The sequence below is a fragment of the Episyrphus balteatus genome, chromosome 2, assembly GCF_945859705.1.
Source record: "Episyrphus balteatus chromosome 2, idEpiBalt1.1, whole genome shotgun sequence".
In the NCBI taxonomy this organism is placed as follows: Eukaryota; Metazoa; Arthropoda; class Insecta; order Diptera; family Syrphidae; genus Episyrphus; species Episyrphus balteatus.
This window is the reverse complement of record NC_079135.1, coordinates 77,093,007-77,107,018: the sequence shown is the minus strand read 5'-3', so window position 1 is coordinate 77,107,018 and position 14,012 is coordinate 77,093,007. Positions and strand designations below refer to the sequence as shown.

The following is a 14,012-nucleotide window of genomic DNA, read 5'->3' as shown; positions in this document are numbered from 1 at the left end:
AATTTAGGTATTTTTTTTTACATTGTATGCATTTTGAAAGTAATGCGGTCTACACTTTTGTTTTGCCCATAACACTCTTTACACATACATTTCGATTTTTTTTATTGTTTGATGATTGTGATGTGAACAAATTAATTTTTTTTACTGCATAGTTTGCATTTAACCAAGCACATAACCGATATAGCGATATCCACTGAATCTAAAAAGTTTGAATATATAAAACTGTCATTCGCACACATTTCAATTCCCCGTCGCTATCAATCATCGATTTCATTAAAAACTAGAGCATAAGCTAAGCATAAACATACTTTTATTATGTGATGTGAAGGCCTTAACCTTTTTTGAAGTACATAATTATGACATGTTATTATAGAATATCATCATAGAACTAATGACAAAGTCTGAAATCTTCAACAGCAGTTTTCATTTAAATAAAAAAAAAAAAAAACATCGTGAATTTTCAAGGACTGCATAAATTTTGTGTAAGGAAAAATCAATAATAAAACCACACTGATGCATACTCTTAAATTGCAAAGATTTTTCATTCATAAAAAGAAGTGTTTTTTAATGCGTGATAGAATTTTTTATTTTTTTTAATAAAATTGAAAAGATGAATGATGATAGTTTTGTGACATTCATATAATGCCAATTTTGTTGAAATGTGAATTTTGAATATTATTTATATGAAAAGTGACTAGTTCTCATTTTCATTGGAGTTTCTAAATTTATTTTTAACAGTCCGATGCTTAATCACTTGTTTCAACGTTTCTATATCAATACTTTTAATGGAGAGTACATGAGTCACGAAATATTAAAGCCGATGTGGAAACTGTCTCAGGGCGTTCCATACTTAAAAATAAAAATTAATTAGATGACCATTTCTTATATCAAAATTTTGTTTTTAAAAACGATTTCATCTTATGCAAAACTTAGGATAACTCTAGCTAGTTGCTGTTTATATGAACTGAAGAAGCAATTGAGGAACATGAACTCTTTTTCATCAGATGGATGAAAACTCTCTTAGTGTATTCAAAAGGAAGAATCTACGTACGGTAACAATTTATAGGTCGGTCGGTTGGCGATAGTAGCTAGGAAAATATTTTTTTTCACTCAGTCTCGCTAGAAAATTTACAGCATCTGTCGAGTCTTGTTCCTTCATAGGGTGATAATATTCTTACAAAATCTTATCGATTGGTTACTACCCACTCGAACTATAGACTCTCAGGGGAAAAAAGTTTCCTAATCATTCCAGGATTTACAATTTTGAGAATCATGGTTTAAAGATGATCAGCTTTGAGCAAACCGGCTCTTAGTATATTCGAAAGAAAGATCCTAGGTTCGATTTTTAGTCTGGTTTATGCTCATTGATGTGTCACGAATCACGATTCAAAAAGCTACGCATTTAAAGTTTCAAGTTTGGAATGGCAGGAACAGGTTGAACTCTTATCAATAATAAAGCGACCAGCCTGTTTCAGAGCTGGGGTCGAATTTCGGCATACGTACGTTAACGTATTGACACTTTATGTCTCTATCATTTTCATCTTATTTAATAGAGACAGCAATAGTCAAAACGTGAACGTATGATCGTAATCGTATGCCGTAATTCGACCCCTGATTTTATAAACTACATCAGCAACTGCAGCCACCTCAATAATCAATAATTGTGTCACATTGAACCTCCAGAAATAACTTCGTATGGTTTTTTAAGTCCTTTAAGAATCCACTTACCAGGGAACAAAACAGCAGAACCTAAATTTGTATGGGCAAAAATATCCCTTTAAACAAACCCACTACTACAATGTCTGTTTTTTTTTTTTACCGACTTCCAAAAATGAGGAGGTATTCAATTCGTCTATTTTTTTTTTTATGTTTGTTACCGCATAACTTTGGACAGAGTGAATCAATTTTGATAATTCTTTTTGTATTGGAAAGCTAGTGGCTGCAATGTAGTCCCATTTCAATTTCATAGGAACTATTAGAAAAAACCATAAAACCCCGTTTTAAATCATGGAAGTCGATTTTGTTTTTTTTTTTTGATAAAAATGATTATTATATCGACCTAACCTTAGTTATAATACTCGTATAAACTCTTTCAACATGTTAAATGAAGTTTTTTATAAGTATAAAAACACATATACGAGCTATTTTATGTGCGAATTTTGTATCTCATAGCATCTGTTAATACCACATACATACAACAAAACAAGAAACAAGTGTGTATTTTTAATTTCGCCATCTTCATAAAATGAATTAAATTACGCAAACAAATAGCGATAAGAAGCAAAATAAAATAATTTTGTAAACCACAAACGCAAACATTTTAAGGGTGAGTGGTGTTGTTTATGTTACAATACAGAAACAGAAAAAATATACATATATAATGTGATTTATAGGGTTTTTTGTTCAAATTCATTATTATTTGTATTTAGGCTTATACAATAAGATATAATATCTTATTAGACTTTACGAGGATAAAGCTTATTTAATTAATTTACATGCAGATATATTTAACGAGATAAATAAAATAGCTTACAATAAGAAAGAAAATCATTCTTTAACATGTTCTGCCTATCAATTGATTAAAAATAAGAAAAAAAAAAAAACAGTTATTTTTGTCCTTTTTATTTTGTCATAAAACAGAATCCCTTTTAACAGCGTTCTAAGTGCAGCATCCTTTTTTATGAACAACATGAAAGTCGTATTAGGGAGATTTACTCTCCCTTACACTCAAGAGTGTAAATATACATTTTATTTCAAAAGTCACGTCTTTCGTATGAAATTATATATTTTCTGATTTGGTTTATTATAAAATAAATTTATAAACTCACTTTACTTTACTGTATAGATATACATTTGCTGATTGTATTTATATAAATACAAATTGAAATGATGCCAGTAAATGTAAATTAAGTACCATACTTATAGACTTGCGTAGTTTTAGTTTCAGATTGACTAAGCAATGAAAATCAATGAAGATTTTTGCATTTGAATCACCAATAAAATAAAATATGAAAAGTGTTAAAAACAAGTGTACATGTAACTCTTAAGTAACAAAATGTCCTTTTTACCTGAAACTTGATTTTAACATATTTTACACTTGAAAAATTGCTGACAATTCCTTGATGCGAATATGTCTGAAATCCTCAGTTGTCATTCTAGGTCAACCCATAGATTTGTTTATTTGCTCTATAGGGAAAGTATTGGTTTTGTGTCAAAATTTGTTTCGTTTTTTTTTTTTTTTCAGTTTTAATCATAGCTAACATTCATTACTTGCAGATTGTTCCGGGGGACTAAGCAGTTGAAATAAAAACCCGCAAAAATTAGAGGGTTATTTCTTCGCTATTCAGAACTTTGATGTCCATATCCACCCTGGAATTTCGGAAAATAACAATATAAGGAACACCTTAATGTACACAAGAAAGCGTTCCCTTAATACTTACATAGATAACTCAAAAACTGAAATTCAAATGGCTTAAAAACACATTAAAGTGAATTATTTTTAGGCATTTCTTTACTTAACACCACTTATGTACCTACAGTATTCTTTATAATTTTTAGATATCTTATAAGAAAAATATGTGACTAGATAATATCAATATTTATATTTTAATAAAAGTTGTCAAAAAAAAATTGTTTTATAGAAATCGGTCTTTAAACAACCAAATAAAATGGTTTAGGCCTGTTATTTTAATGTAACGATAGGCGTTTTTCTTTTTTAGTTCAGAACAGAGCCTTAACAGTCACACGAAAAATTGTGATTTTTTTTTAACTTTGAAAGTTCAGAGCTTCAAATTTGTGTCTCATTTTTCATTCACAACATTTTATGAATATAGTTAGAGCTCTCTCAGCGCGCTCAGAATAAAATGACCGAGCATAATACTGAGTTAAGGAATGAGCGAATGCAAAATATGAAAAGTAGTAGATGAAAGTAGTCACTGGAGTGCTGAAGTACTGAACGAACAAAAAAACGCCCAGGAATTTTACTTTAACGAGCTCCTGAGATTCAAACTTGATCCTTAAAAAAGCAAATCATCGCCTTCATCCTCTAACGAAGAGAAAAAACGGATTAAGCCATCAATAGAAACTACTGATCTACAAGCAGCTTCTCAGACCTGTCATCACCTATACATACGGTCATCATCCGTCCAGGTTTACCCGGGACTGTCCCGTATTTCTATAGCTTATCCCTGGTTTTTATTTAGGAAACCCGGGACGTATAAGTGTCCCGTATTTTGTAATTTGTCCCGTGATTGTTCCGTATTTCCACATTCTCTGATTTTTGTATTCAAAATTTTAATTACTTTGTACCAAAAACAAGAAAACAGTGGTTGGAAAATAAAATTTTTTTTAATTTTTGGAATAAAAGCATTAGTTTTTAAAAATTCTTCATCAATTAAAATTTAATTCCAGCTTGTTTTTGTCAGGTTGGAAAGCTACACCAGAAAAGCAAATAATGAACAACATATGAAAGAGAAAGAACCCAGCTAAATTTCAAAACTTGTAAGGACAGTTGAATTCAATATTACAAAATTTCAAAAACATTTAAAATAAAATTAAAATGTTAAAAAACGGCTCTCACAATTTTGATAAAACAAATTTCTCAGAAGTTATTAACAGTTCCTATTATAAAACCATTTTCTTGATTTTTGACTTCCTCGTAAACGACTTTAATGATTTCAACGAAAATGTTCGTTTAAGCAATCTCATTTTATTTTATTTATTTTTTTTTTTTTTAACAAAGTTTTCAAAACGATCCAACAAATTTTTTACTGGTCCCGGGTTTCACTTTTAGAAATATGATCACCGTACCTATACAGTTTTTCGATATGGTATGCCATCTCCAAGACATCCCTGGAAAAACTCAAATTTTTGAGAAAAAACACAGTGAGGATCTGCACCTGACTTTTCTTTGCCCAAAAGAGGCGATTCTACGAAACTTGGACAAGTATCTATCTACTGCCATCTATCATCTTTCTACATCGCCAATCAACCCAATCAGCTGAGAAGGATGACAACCCAACAATGACATTCCGAACCCAGTTACTTTGTGCTTTGGATATCCTGGATGAACACACAATTCTTACCGAGAACGAGGAAGCAGTTCACTTTTAAGCCGACACGCAGTCGACTGCGCCTAAATGCCAACACACTGGATAGCGACGAAGTACCAACTCGAGCCTCGAGGATAACCTAGTCAGCAGACTTATAAAATCAAGCTTTATCATTCTAATTATAATTATATTTTATATCTTAGCTTGTCAAATTTCGAGTACAAGTGTGGCACGCTTCGTAGATTCTCAAGATTTAAACTCTCTTTTTTGGCCCTCTATCTCGCTCAAGGTACTTAGTTGCTCCGCTTAGGGTATGTTCATTTGCCTCATTTGTAGTTTTTTTATGATTATTCAAATCAATTTTTTGATTATATGGGTTTGATCCTTTGTGAAATTCTAAGCAGTGAATTTTGATACTAACTTTCTCTATGGGTTCTTTTATTGTAGTCTCAAGAGTGATCAATTTTCGAAGAGGAATTAATTAACGAAAAAATAACTTTTCCGACATGAGATAACTAAAAGTAATTATAGATATTATTTATAATAAGAATTCCAAAAATTTCAAAAAGCACTTTCTATTCATGTAAAGTAACTATCTCAGTTTCTGGTTAACCCAACCAAGATGTAAAATTAAGTTCTACTTCAACAAATTATTTCCACTACAAAAGTTACTCCTGCCACAAGATTGATTCAATGATAAGGGTTTTTAATATAGACCGATACAGTGTGAGAGGTTTTCACTTAATTGGTTCGATTAGATTTTCCCTAAAATGTATAATATAAGTTTAATTGTGTTCCTTTATATACACATAAAATGTATATTGTATAAAAAGGAAAGAACATTTTAGCAAAAGGTTAACTTCAATTTAGTTTATTTGAGTTTTGTATATAATTTTCAGAAAAGCATTACTATTATAACGTAACAGAGTGTAAATAAGTATATATACATAATAACCGGATGGAAGCTGTTTACCATTATTAATAAGAGTCGACCTTTATTAAATTGCTTTTAATAAAACTCCTTAATATCGTTTGTAAAAATATACATACACTATACTATGGCTATTTTAACGGTCGATAGCAAAATCACGTTACACGGATCCCTGCAAATTTAATTTAATAAATTTCACTGTATAAAAAGAAATAAGCTCTTTTGAAAGAGTAGTAGTTTGTTAAGGGCGTCGCAAAGAGGGACAAGAGAGAGGACTTTTATCCATCCTAGATATTTCAATAGCTACAGTAAACTGCGAAATCTATTGAAACCATTACAAAAAATAAGGCAGACATCGGTTTCGATAATGAAAAAAAAATTTCCATAGTGTTTCACTTCGCTTTGATAGATTTTTCATTCAGATCTCTCAAAATAACGCACTAAATTAGTTAAATTAAATCCGAGACTTAATTGAAATACTGCAGGAAATTGCCTTAAATAGTTAGTCACTAGGATGTTCTAAAGCTGGGCCTAAGTTATTATTACTTCGCCGGAAAATTGTTTCATAGCATAGCTTGAGATTTATGACTTATACCGAGCTAACTCAAAGTTAATTCAGCACTGAAAAACTGTTCATAAAAGTTACTTTTGAAGTTAATAAAAGTTGTATTACTCAGTTTTAAGTAAAAGGTCAATACATGTAGTCAAGATACATGATACACAAAACAAGTAAAAACGTGTAAGAACTTTGAAATGAACACAAAAGTTGTTGTTTTAATAATTTAAAATTTGAAGAAAAATGTTCACTTATGTTTAAACATATTCGATATTTTTTTTTCTCTACTTGTGTACAAATATGTCAGCACTTTGTGTGTACTAGATTTTTTAAACTTTTTTTTAACATCTTCACATTATAATGGTGTGAGGCAAACTTTGAAAACAAAACAAAAAACACACTTAAGCACATACATACTTCAATCGTCTACGAGAAACATCTTTAAAAAGTTATATATTATTCAGTCGAATGTTGACAAAAACTAAAATATTTTGTTCTGTTATCGAAGTTTATGATTTCTCAATCGATTTTGGCTTAAGAAGGTACTTATCTTAACTCATTTTTTTTTTTTTTTTTCATTTCAAGGTAGTCTTCTATTAAATTTTCGTTAAAAGGATTAATAAAAAAAATTAATCCAAAAAAGGACAAATCTGAGAATGAATGAAAAAATCGAAAAATGGAAATAAATAAGATTAAAAAAAAAAAACAACTCTGAGCGAAATTCTTGTGAAAACAATCCAAAAAAATTGAAAAATCTATTAGGACAGCATTTTAGCTGATTTTTGTTTTGTTTTAAAAACAATTTTCTAAATCAATGCCTATTTAAAAACAATCTATTTTAAATAGGTGACTCCAGCAGGAAGTTCTCGATTTTCACATATCCAAATCATTAAACCTAAGTAAGACCTATAACAAACAAATTGTACTTCTTGCTGTGTGAAAATGTGAGAAAATATCAAATTTTTTGTGATCTGGTTATGATCGGGTGACTTTGATGAAGGGAAGAATATTTCTCTTACGGCCAATTTCTTCACATAAGTCCTTAGTCAGCTTAGTACCCGATCTAGCTAGAACAGGTACTAGCACTAGTACTCGGTCCTAAGGAAAAGTTAGGACCCGAGCATTTCTTCACATATATAGGACCTGAACTAAATTCACAACGCAGTCCTAAGAAATAATACGTATAAAACTGGTCTAACTGTCATTCTGACAATATTTTAATGTTTGAAATATTTTATTTTGATATTTCAGCAGATTAAACCAAATGAAAAATATACAAAAAACAGTAAATCAATGAAATTATCATAAAAATAATTTTTTTAAAATATTGTGAAGATTGAAAAGAAGCCAACAAGAACAGAAGATAAATTCTATTAAGAACTGTCACAATCACGACCGAAAAAAAATCATTTTAAAATAAGTAATAAAAAAGACGATTACTATGCGGATGTTTGTTCATAATGTACATTCATATCTAAATAAAATTGACGTTTTAGAAAAACTGCAGCTTTATTGTTTTGGTACAGTTTTTTTTTATAACAGTCATAGGAAGAACAGAATGAAGACAAGTTTAAGCATAATCTTCAATACTATTTGTAAATAGAATACTTTTGCAAATACATTTTGCGTTGGAAATTGAAGATGGTTTTCACACGGCCATCACGAATTCTAAAACCTGTTCTCTGCCCGTAAAATGGTACCGAAAAGTGATATTTTGAGTGAATATTGTATGTAGGTGACTCCATTTATATTTATACTTAACCATGGTTTTTCAATCAGAAATGCAGTGCCAACGATTTTTTTCATAATAATTTATTCCAAAATTGCTTTGCTATTGCAATTTTTCACGACAGATGAACGTATTTGTCGTTATTATTCATGAATTATATCTAATGCAAAAAATCGATTATTATGTTTTTGGTGTTTCGGGGTTCATAGTTATTTGTTTACAAAAAGAAACACTTGCAGGCGTATGAAAAAATTTGAGCTCGTTGACCAAAATCGAAATCCATATTGAAAATTTCGTTCAAACAGAAAAAAAGTACGCATACGCCATAGTGACCGTTTTAATAACGAATAAAAATAATCAAATAGACCTTTGACATTCAAAATTTCGAAATTGGGTGTGCTTAAATAACAGCTCTTGTAATAGTTGTGTTTAGTTTAATGGGAACAAAATGTTGGTGTCTCAGTCGTTATATATTTAGTATAGCATTTATTTATTTAATGACTGTTTTTGTAATAAGATAACAAATCTTATGTATAATAGTGACAAGGTTTATAAAATAATGGTAAATTAAAATTTCAACATGAACAAAAGAAAAATAAATTAAATTAAAATAATGGTTGAAATAATGATTAAAATAATACCAATATATTAAAGTACAGGATTTTTGTTTAAGTTTAGTTTATAGCTTATTAAGTTAGTTTTAAAATAGCACTTGTTGGAAAATTATAATTTTAACATTACCTAAAAAGGTAATTTTTGACAACTATAAGACAATGCTAAGCAACTTCTCCCAATTGTGTAGGGCGTAAACATTTTAAATAATGGATAAGTTTAAAATTTCTTGTTCCTTTTTCCTGCCTAACATGTTCATGGACATGAGTGCCAGTTAAAAGACGATTTCGGAGAGGAGCCATCCCAGCGAATCTGTTATTTATCTCATTGATGCAGCACGGACGTCTTATTCTAAGCCTTCGCAAAAACTCCCCTATTTCGCCGAACGGGGCTCCAGTTTGGCTCATTCATAATTGCAACAGTATGACAGCTTTAGCTGCTTCTAATGGGGATGGGGCGCTATGCATTTTTTTTTTTAGATTATAAGGCCTACTAAACCTAAATATGTCAGAATTTACTTTTAACAGAAAACCAATAAACGCAAACCAATATTGGAGGAATGGAAGAAATGTAACACTGGCAATTATTCTTTTTAAACGACAAAAGGGAGTGATTCCACACTTTTGCTAGTAATGTCGTTTTGGGCGAACAAGACGCGATGTTAAGAAGTTGACTACGTAGAATTACAGGAAAAATGTAAAATGGTGAAAGTCCATAGCCTGTCTGATTTCTCACGAAATTAATTATAACTGTAATGCAACTGTGCTTAGGGTTGAATGGGTGAGTAAATGTCGTGGTAAATCTTGGTAAGCACCGAATTAATTTGTTTCTGAATTATTTTTTTTTAAGCATCTTGATAAACCAAACGACCGAAAAAGAAGTTTAATTATTTTGATCACGTTTTTTTTTTAAGGCTAGGGTAAACTCTAGGTTTAACCTAATAATTAAATGCGTATGTATGAAAAAGACCAGTACAACAGGGAAAATTTATTAGTCGAAGACAGATACTATAGACTAGAGCTAGTAAATAAATTTGTTCCGAAGCAGATTTCTCTCTGTCTCTCTGTCCTATTGAATACTTCTCAAAATTTATTGCAAAAAATCATAGATATAGGTATTCAATTAAAATAATTTAGTTAAATAAATACCGATGGCTTGAAAGGCAAAAGTTTTATGCATATAGATGGTTCATTGATAACTGCCCTCTATAATCAAGCACATTGTGGTTCTTCAAGTTTTAAGGGGATTCATTTTTTATAAAAAGAATTTCAATCAAGGAATAAGACTTTGAAATTTTAAAAATATTGGAACATATCTCACACTGTTGCATAAACTCATGTACTTAATATGTTACAAACTAAAAAATTAAACATTTTGGCGGCATTTTCTTTTACTTGAGCTTAAATTTTTTAATGATTACAAACCACAGTTTCTGATATAATTTTTTTTTTCGATGTTAGCTCTCATATTTTTAAAAACTTTAAAAATTTGACATGTTGCACATCTATCAAATACTACTATTTAAATCAGTTTAATAGCCCTTAATTTAAATTATAACTGTAAAAGTTTAAAGTTTATAGCTTTCACAGTAATTTATCTTCTCTTGTTGTAATAATAAAAACCAAATTTCATACAACAACAAAAGTTCTTATATTAATGCTTCCCAACACAATGATCGTGACAGAACAAAACAATTAATCTTTTTGAAACATTTGTAGATTATAGAAAGGAATTTTCGATTAGAATTGGAAAACTTTCACATTGTTTCATTTGTATAAAGAATTTTATCACATCAAATAATACATAAATTCCCTTAGCAAAAAATATGTTAAATTTATATTTGCATAGCATTATGATTGTATTCTTTGTTTTGGAATTTTTGTTTTGATTTAATATAAAATATATCCCTCATTAAACTTATTTATACACAAAAGATTGAACATCAAGCAAAGCAATGATGCACAGTAGAGGCAGCTTCACAAACACACACATAAAAAATATATAATTTTCACCTCACTGAATAAATTTTGAATAGCGATAAATCGCACTCATTCTTCACTCACAATAACAAAAAATTAGCCAACCAAAGTCCGTCCGTCGAAAGAGCAGAGAAATATATAATAATGTAGGACATCGCATAGCACAACATCATTTCAGGTCTATACAAAAAATTTTCATCCTATCAACAAAATTTTTAGAACAAAGTGTCAAAATAGAATCACATATTTTAGTTTGAAAAGCTAAAGAACAATCTGAAAAGCATCATAAACAAAGCTGAATAAGCAATGAGGTTTTCTTGTTGTTGACAACGCTATCGCCAAAGGACATCATCATCCAGAATGGAACATAACTATCTGTATGTTTGTACGACAAATGTAGGTTTGTATATGTGTATATAGCAAACTTTTTCAAAGGTGCTTTAAATTTGCATTCAAATTTACATAAACAAACTAAGTGGGCTTCAGATATCAAATGAAATATACCCACTCTGCCCGAAGATAGATGAATATTTAACAGAACTTATGTTCCAAGTCGAATTTGTAGTTTTTCTGTTTTTTTTTTTTTTGTTTCCCATTCTTTTTTTGCCATCCGAAAGTCAAAAGTCATTTAACTTTATCCCTCACACATCAACTACCATCTACCTACCTACCTCTACCACCCACCGGATTTTCCGGATAATGGTATTGTCCTTGAATAAGAGCATAATGCTTAAGAAAAACAAAGGACATAATGTACTTAAGGAAACATACACAAAACAAATTTTTTCAAAAAATACAAAAAAGCAACAAGCAAGAGTAATAGTATATTGAATGCATTTCCAAAGTCATTGTTAAACCCACTTATTTAAAAGTAGAAAAAACATTTTTTAACTCTCTGAGTATAAAATCAATGCATTAAAAGGATCTCGCGAAAATGATAATAATTATCCTTTCATTTCTTGAATAAGAAGACAAAACCAAATAACAAAAGTATGGACATGGACATCAAAAATGGCATTGCTGGGTCTGGGGGGAGCGGGAATTGCGGTGTATTCATATTCACTGCTGCATAATTCCTCCTCTTCCTTAATACATAATTGTATGTACGTACGTTTGCTTTGTATCCTTCGGTGATGCCGCACAGATTACAAATTTTCATGAAGCATAACTTTCATGAGCAAGTGACAAAATCATAACAAAGCATTTTTTTATTTTTGTAATTCTATTCTTTCTACTGCACCACTTTTTGTTAAAAAAAATTATAATAACTTTTATGAGATTAATTTTTTTGTATTCCTCTTTTTTTAGCTACACTTTCTTCGGTAAGGATTTTTAAGGACAAAATTAATAGAGTAAGAAAAAATTCACTGGTTGTTCACAATAAATCTCGTACTGCTTATGTATGCACAAATTTTTGCTATCACATCCATTACATTTTTTTTTTTTATTCTTGCTTCCGTGTTCGTAATCCAGTTTGGTTTTCGTTTGATGTTTCGAAGGATGTTGATAACTTTTTTGTTTTGAAATTTTTTAATAAAAAATGCACGATTTTTGGCTCATGAGAGTTAAAATAAAATTTTCGAAAAAATAAATTAAATTAAAATTATTTTTATTTAAATAGAGGTAACTAACAAATTGTTGATTAATAGTGTTACGGAGATAGAAAACAGGAGAAAGTATAACGACAACGACCGACACGTTCCAGGCAACGTCCTATACTAAAAACCCAAAGGATATTTTTACTCGGAATAAAAGAATTTCAAAATGATTTCAATTTCACCAATTTCTGTTAGCGCAGGAGAAGTATAAATTTTGCACACTATTCCAGCAGTCACTTGGGGCAGATTTAATATTTCCATTGGAGGTATGAGATTATGCAGAATTTCTCTTTTCCTATTTTTCAGAAATTATAAATTAAAGAGCGCACATGGAAGAGGATATAGGTTTAAATATCTATCTTATAAAATGCAGACAATTTTTTTTTCTTTTTAAGTTACACGAGTATAGTTTTTTTTTTACAACTGTTAAACTATTTATTTTTTTTAATATTTAAATAAGAAAAATACTTTAACTTTCCTATTTATTGTTATTTTTTTTTTTTTTTTGTCAAACTAACCCAAATGTATGCAGGACTACGAAGCGAGAGTATCTATATTAATATTTTAGTGCAAAAGAAGGAAGAAACTAAGATATGTGTGTGCGGCACTACACTTGGTAAACGTACTAAACTCTATTGAGCCCTTGAAAAAAACAGGAACTTTGTCTTTGCAGAATTTACCCCATCTCGAATACAATTTTTTGTTTTTTTTATTTTTTGGATTTTGCGCATAAAAATCTTAATCCACATTTGAGAGTATGTTATTCGGAGTTTTGTTACATGAAATAAATAAATATTGTAATTTGGGAAATTGTTGGCGGTATAACTATGTCAACAATAAAACAATGTTTCAATATTCATTTGCAGCTAATTTTTTTTCTTTGAACTTTTTTGTAAGGGAGTAAGTATTGTTCGGTATTTTAGGATGATTTTCACTGCGTTAATATTGAATATTTAAATAATTTCGAATCAAGATGGTTTCAGTATTTTTTTTTTATAAATTTCTTTATTTTTGTTATTTGTCCTGCCCCAGTAGATGGTAAAATTATTTTGATTTCTATAACCTACATTTGGTTTATTGGCGGCTTAAAGCCAAATCGTTATTTTTGTGTACGAGGTGTGCAATAGAGCGAAAATGGTCTCATCTTATACGAATCGATCATATAAATCGATAAATCAGTTTAAAATGAGGCAACTTAACAGTATAAATATATTAAATATATTGGATAAAAATGTCCGGCATACTCTCCATAAACTTGATTTGGAGGGTCCAGCTTAAACAAGCACAATATACACAGGACAACAAATAATCGGGTCCACATCTGAGTGTCAGTGACTTTTTTTCCAACTCAACTAGTTCCTTTTTTCCTTTAAGTAAAAAAGGTTCACTGTAGCGTATGCGTAACATTTTTTTTTAATCTTAATTAAAATTTCTCTAAAATTGATAGAATCAATAATTGAATTTTTATGAGCATATTTTTATAGGTAATTCTAATAATGTTCATAATTGGTCGTTAAAAATTTCAATAACACATATAAAAAAAAAACGCACACACA

The 14,012-nt window shown here is 29.8% G+C and overlaps 1 protein-coding gene across 3 annotated transcripts in view; it reads right to left on the bottom strand.

Moving 5' to 3' along the window:
• Positions 1 to 13,081, bottom strand: part of LOC129908501 (neuronal acetylcholine receptor subunit alpha-7) — a 53,941-nt gene extending 40,860 nt beyond the window's left edge. The window contains exons 1-2 of one of the 3 annotated variants that reach the window (XM_055985025.1): positions 12,491 to 12,881; positions 11,970 to 12,368 (exon numbers count right to left, since the gene is read on the bottom strand). The gene's annotated coding sequence lies outside the window, so the exon portion shown is untranslated. Of the gene's footprint in view, positions 1 to 11,969; positions 12,882 to 12,974 lie in introns of those variants that run through there. The other 2 variants (XM_055985024.1, XM_055985022.1) reach the window with 2 other exon arrangements.
• Positions 13,082 to 14,012: the final 931 nt, after the last annotated feature.